This window comes from Falco rusticolus, chromosome 9, assembly GCF_015220075.1.
Source record: "Falco rusticolus isolate bFalRus1 chromosome 9, bFalRus1.pri, whole genome shotgun sequence".
Lineage (NCBI taxonomy): Eukaryota > Metazoa > Chordata > Aves > Falconiformes > Falconidae > Falco > Falco rusticolus.
The window spans coordinates 35,279,799-35,286,380 of record NC_051195.1 but is presented as its reverse complement, the minus strand read 5'-3'; the positions used below and the strand labels follow the sequence as shown (position 1 = coordinate 35,286,380).

Genomic DNA, 6,582 nt, shown 5'->3' with positions numbered 1-6,582 from the left:
AAAATCTCCACTGGTTTTCTCTCTGTCTTCAGCAAAATGCAGCGGGGAACAGTGGAATGCCCATGGTTGCACTAAATAACCCTTGAGTGCTGTGCCACTCTTTGCGATGCAAAAAGATGAAAGAGTAAGAGTTATAAAGTACTAGCTACAGAGAGCAATGAGTAGCACTTTTTTCAGGAAAACCTATGGGCTATGCTCACAACTCTGGCAGTGCCTGAGCAGCTTGGGGCTTCTCCTGACTTGGCCTCTCGGTGTGTCATGACAGCAGGCACCTGTGTGCCAGCCAAATGCTCACGGCTTAGCAGCAGGAAAGGTGTATAGCTGCTTTCTGTAATTTCTCCAACAACATGAAAATCCTCTCAGGACATCAGTTAGACAGCCTTGTTGCATACAAATTCAGAAAGTGGTTGTAAGATCTATGCAAGAACGATGAAATTTGATACATCCTGTTGATTCATTTGCAATTTAAAATATTTGCATTTTGCCTTGCAGCCTAGAAAATGCATGGCTTCATCTCCCATTTCCAGCCTATTCTCTGATTTCATTTGTCCTTTCTCCTCTTTCTTATGCAAGGTGTTTTCCCCTTTTCTAAGTTTTGTTTCCTGCCCTCACGTCTCTATTCACACTGGAGAACATCCTTCATTCTCAGCTCTGCTGCAGTTGTGCTGCTACTTAGACATGCTCTCAGGTGTTCCTAGTGCTGTGCAGTTAAACTCTCAGCAAAAAATAAATTCTATTTTAGTGCCTACATCGTTGTACTTCTTACTAAAGTGTATAAAATCAGCTATGATTTTATTCTTACAAGTTCTGTGGGGCAGGGAATAATTCTCTCAGCCCACAGAGAAGAAACTGAAGCACAGCTGTTTTGCCTTAGTCATTGTGAGCCTGGCTGTGACTGCAAGTCCATTCTCAATCTTCTGTGTTTAAGTCTAGCATCCTGCTGGCCAAACTGTTGTTCCCTGCTAAGCATTCTCAAAAGAAAAGGGAACAACACATCAAAGGTTTGCTGAGATTTTTCTAAATGGTTTTGATACTACCTACCAAAGTCAGAGGAAAGTCTTCCTGGCTCCAGTGAATCTCTAGGCCTTAGCTCCAATCTGAGTAGAAACTGACTGTATCAGATGCCACTCTGAAAGCAGGAAGGGAAATTAGGTAGGATTAGGTGAGATTTCAAAAAATCCATCTGCCAAATTGCCCAGCGTTGCATATCAGAGTAGGTGCAGTTGGACATAGGAGGTTGCAGGGAGACAGGGCACTTACGATCATGCAGCCTCCGTTACTGCCCTGCACCTTGTTCCTCTGTCCCCAAGGTAAGCTCAATTTTGTGTCTAAGAAGCACTGATACTAGTGAGGCATTAAGAAATACTTCCCTGTCATTCATACCTCTCAAAAAAACCCACAAAACACTAGACTACCTTTGTGACTTAAACTATCTGCATTTCTAGTACATTTAGCTGGCTGGCCATTTCAATCCCCAGGGCCTGCTGAATCAAAACAATGCTGCCAGTCTGAACAGTCTTTTGAAATGACACTAATTAACACTATGCAGGAAGTATATTGACAGGCTGCAATGAAAAGGAAAATCAAGTATCCCACTGGAGACAGAACTTCACCAGCGTGTGAACTGGCACAAAGTTTTCCTGAAATTAAAAATTGCAAGGAATGACTGAGCCAGGACAAATGTTGTTTTCATTGTTTTTGTTTTTTAAATGTCAGTCCTTTGAGACTTCCATACCTCAGGATATTGCAAGGAAATGACAGCAGTAAAATTAATTCTAAAAAGAGAAAATAACAGGTCTGGCTGCAGCAGTGGATAAGGATAAATGGGAAGGAGTGTCAGAGGTAACTGGGGAGAGTGCTGTTAACATGGAGGCTGATCAGGAGTAACACCACAGGCACTGCAGGAGGTTGATGTGGCTTGCCTGCAATTTTTAGTTACAGCTTTGGGCTTGCCTACATGTAGGCTCTGTAATAACTGTACCAGTGTGTCATTAGCTCTAATTTGTAGCATCTAAGTGCCTAGGAACTAGCTGGGACACCACTGAGCTACATGCTGAACAAAGGACAGTCCAAACAACATACAATGAAAATAGTTTTTTCCAGGTGTAACTTAGACCACTCATATAATCACAGTCACACTTAGGATTTACTGTGCATAGATTAGACACACCAGTGGTGGCAAGGGCTTACCACTGGGATGGTGGCTTCAGCAGAGATGCTGTCCCTACCTGACACGTGGAGAGAAGATGGGGCTCCTGGGGCTTTGTGGATGGTGCTCCCTGAAGACACCTGACAAACTGCATGCTTGGAATAAAATAGTTAGACAATGGAAGCGATTCCTAATGAAGAAAAGAGTAACTTTTTATGTTATCTTGCCATGATCTGAAATGCAGGAATCAAATTGGCCCACGGTAATTATGTTAGACCAGCCTTCTGACAAGTGTAGAGGATGGGACTAAGGCAACGTGGAGCCTGCTCCCAGCTCCTACTCAGCAGTACCAGCCATGGGCCTCCAGTGCCAGTGTTCACAGAGGAGTGTGGGGTGTTCAGGACATCTGCTATGTCAGCCAGCAAATTGTTCTCCCTTAAAATGGAGTTGCTAATGCTTTTTTTAGTTGAAGGAGAAAGCATAGGATTGTAAGCCCCTTCTGTGGGCAAAGCTATACAAATGCTATGTATAATTAATAAACATCACCTGGAAATCAAGCAATTACATGAACGCTTTTGTTTTTCTTAGATAATAAAGCATGAGCCAAAAGCCGAACTACAACCTTTTGAAAATACAGGCCAAATTCTGGTTCTGCCTCTGCAATGCAGAGCTTGTATCTGCAGCAGAAGTCTGTTGTGTGTGGCTGTCTGTATTTCAGATGGTAAGTCTCTCACTCAGAAATTGTCTTCCTCAGCATTTGTACATGAGCATCAGTGCTGGGACTACAGCTGGAGCCCAGCTGAGTACAAAAAAATCCTTTTTACCTGCCTTTAAGGGAGAACTCCATGAACCAGGCTTAATTTTCTTAAACTGATTTCAGTACTGCTGAAAGAAAATGACCAGAACAGAAGATGTAAATCAGCTGAAATTCTGCCAGATCTGGTGGGACATGCTAAGCCACACATGACTAACATCAGTGGGACTGCAGATGAAGTGTACAGCAAAGCAGGAGCATAAATCTTAGGACTGGGGCCAGAGTGCAGTGGCATCTCTGCAGGTGCCTTTAAATAACTAGAGGACCAAATAAGCATTTGCGACTGAAGTGACTGTGTTACAGAGCAGCATGGCTGTGTGAAGTTTGCTGCTCAGCTGCAGAACAGTAACAGGAGTGGCAAAGAAGCATTTCTGAAAGCAAAGCTTAGACTTGGGCTGCATGGCAATTGGCAGGTAAGTGTTGCATGGCACTGTTTTCTGAAAATGGACAATTCTATGCCTGATTTTATGCATTTGTAGCAATATGGAATGCACAGCATATTACGAGCAAAGCAAGGGCTAGATTTTTGCCTTCAAAATATTATTTAGAGGTTAAAGCTGAGGCCATGGGTTTTCTCTACAACCTACTTTTGTTTATGCTTTCACATAAACAATGTTTTTAAAGACATATGTCTTCATCTGATTCCTTCACTGCTTTAGAGGTGATAGGATATTGTTTAATTATCTGAAGAAGATAATTATCTTTCCCAAAATAATAGTCATGCAAAGGTTGATAGTTATGATAGTTCTGAATGGTTTGCAGATTGATTTTCTCTAAGATCCCAGTGTTGTTTTTAAGGATCTGTAAAAAGATTGCAAGGGAGCATTTTCTAGGACCACAACATTTGCTTTTGTGGTTCTGAAATTCCAAATACCTGGCAAGAGTAAAGAGAGAAATAACTTGCTCTGAAATAATGCTCCCAATTAATGCTTGCAAGTAAAGTTACGCAGCACATTCTATTTTCAAAGTCATTCAAGGTACGAACTGCAGATACCATTGCTGGGTTTTATAGGTATAAAGCATAAACGTATGTTTATGCTTTAATATATATGTATGTAAAGTTAAATAAGCCAAAATAAAGGAGCAATATGATCGAACATCAATCATTTAGCTCCGCTGTCAGTAGGGGATTGGACTAGATAGGCTCCTGAGGTCCCTCCCAACTGAAATTATTCAGTGGTTTTAACTTGCTTTTCTACTGTTATGTTTTAGAAGTTCCTGCAGGAAAGATGCTAGTGCTTACTTTAGCTGATCCGCTAGAGTAAATGCAACTGTTTTCACTTAACAGCTTGTCTGCAAGGATATTTTTTTCAATTTAGTTTTTGTTAAATAAAATGTCATTTACATAGTGCTCTGGATTCCAAAAAGCTGTGTTCTACTGAAAAACTGTTGCTCCCAGCATTGAAACTCCCGATTTTTTGATGCCCAGCAAATTTTTCACATTTTTTTTTATGCCATCAGAATAAGGAATGAAAGCAGGCGTTACCAGTGGCTGGATTGGTTAACGTGGCTGGCTTTATTTACATGGCATGTGGGTGCAGACGCTTTTCTCGTGTATAGGGGTTGGTTCAGGAAAAGGAGATCGGTTTTACTTAGGGGAGACCCATTAGTCACTACTTGTGCACCCATCCTGCAAAACGGGGAGGGATGCGGGGCCGTCTCAGAGCAGCTCGGGGCCGTCTCAGAGCAGCTGGGAGGCAGTTTGCCCTGTATGAGCGCTTCTCGGGGCCGTGCTCTTGGGTAGCGGCCTGAAATGCCTGACACGAGGCCCCTTGCCCAGAAGGGCTGTATGTTTAAATAAGGAGGAAAATAAAACCCTCGCCGTTGAAATGCTGTTTCTACACGCGCTGTAAATTACGCTCCGTGTGAAATTCAGCAGCTTCAGCGGGGGAGCTGCTTGCACCTTCAGCTGGTGCCTCGGCTCGCCCCCTTCAGATGTTGGCGGGCTCTCGGCAGCAGCGCCGGGAGGGGACGGGCGGCGGCGAGGAGGGTGGTGCCGTCCCCGCGGGGCGCTCCGGCGGTGCTCAGACGGCTCTCGGACCCCCTCGGGGCGGAGGTGCTCCAGCCTTCCCGAGCCGCCGGCCCCGGTGCCTGGCCGCCCTCACCGTGAACACGCCGGGCTGTCAGGGCCAGACCTTGTCCGGGCCGCCCCCGCCGCTCTCCCGGCACCGCCCACTGCGGGCAGGCCGCCGCGATGGCCGCGCCCCCCGGGCCGCCCCCCGCTCCCGGCCCGGAGCGCCGCCTGCCGCCGCCATCTTTGTTGATGTGTCAGCTCGCCGGGAGGGTCGCGGTCGGCGGGGCCATGGGGCAGCTGCCGCCATCACTGCCGGCCTCGTAGCGAGCGGGTGAGGGGCCGCGCCGGAGGGCGGGAGGTGCGCGGCTGCCGGCTGCCGCCCGTCGCCCCTCGACCCCGCGGGCGCTGCCGGGCTCCCTGAGGGGGGCGGCGCGGGGGCACCCGCGGCCGCGGGGGCCGGGCGGGACGGCTGGGCGCTGCCCGGCGGGCTCGGGAAGGGGCGGCGGTGCCGGGTAAGCCGCTTCGGCCGCCCCCCGCGGCGTGCCGGGGGCAGCGGCCGGTAAACCCCGGGGGGGCCGTGGCCGCGCGGGGGCGGGGGCAATTGCCTCCGGTGCCCTGCCGGCGAGGTGGGCGCTGCGAGGGGCTGTGCGTGTGCGGGGGGGGCACCGGGCTGGCGGTCGCGGCGGGTCTGTGGGTGAGGCTTGGGGTCTGCAGGGAGGAGAGGGGCGAGGTGACATCAGGTCCCGGGGTGGGGGGCAAAGTCCTCCCTTAGCAGTGCCTTCTGAGTCGGGACCTCCCGAGCAGGTAGCTCTAGCTGCTGCCCTGGCTCGTAGTCTCTTTGTTTCTTGACAGCTTTCTTCTCCACGTTATTAATTAGATGTTCCAGTTTCATTGGTTGTGTGTTGATTTCACTATATGGTTAAATAATTAGATAAGAAAACCCAGCTACTGTTAGACCAGTACGAGGGTTATTTTTTAGAGCTGTCCGCACTGTTGTTGTAGGGTACATGTCCTTGTTTTTGCAGATGGTATTTGCAAAAGCTGCTTGCCCTCCTAGGTTGGAAAGGAGGAAGCTTTACTGCTGCTTCAGGGAGATGATTATGATGTAGGCTTGCAGATTTTGGCTCTTGTCCTGGAAAGTCGTCTGCACAGGTGAGTCTGGTATGTGTGTACTTCTAGGGAGACTGTGCAGACCAGGAGAGGATCTTTTGCAGAATTGAAATCTGCGTGTAAGATGAGAAGTAGGGTAGTCTGGCTTTATTGTTGGATTACTTTATCTTATTCTAAAACTGCTTTTCAGAAGTTAAAACGTCGCAAGCAGAATACACTAAAAAACCCATGTGACCAGTGTCCCAGTGTGTTTTGTTGTATAAGATTTTTGAAGCAGTATGAGCCATGGCTGTATTTTCATGTTGACAAGGAAATGTAATCACTTGCTGTTATGAATGCTTATATTGCCATTGACTTGAGGAGGAGATGGTTAAGCTGTAGAAGTGTGAGAAACTGAAAGTCTGAAGATGTTTCAAGAGTCTCAATTTGAAATGTTAATCTGTTTTACAGGAGAAAAAAAAAGTAAACTTTTCCTGTGTTGCCTCTGAGTCCTCT

The 6,582-nt window shown here is 47.3% G+C and overlaps 1 protein-coding gene across 5 annotated transcripts in view; it reads left to right on the top strand.

Moving 5' to 3' along the window:
* The first annotated feature begins 5,188 nt into the window (after nt 1–5,188).
* CCDC186 (coiled-coil domain containing 186) overlaps nt 5,189–6,582 on the top strand; it is a 39,187-nt gene continuing 37,793 nt past the window's right edge. For 2 of the 5 annotated variants that reach the window (XM_037399407.1, XM_037399408.1), the window contains exons 1-2: nt 5,189–5,308; nt 6,003–6,129. The gene's annotated coding sequence lies outside the window, so the exon portion shown is untranslated. The remainder of the gene's footprint in view (nt 5,309–6,002; nt 6,130–6,582) is intronic. The other 3 variants (XM_037399406.1, XM_037399404.1, XM_037399405.1) reach the window with 3 other exon arrangements.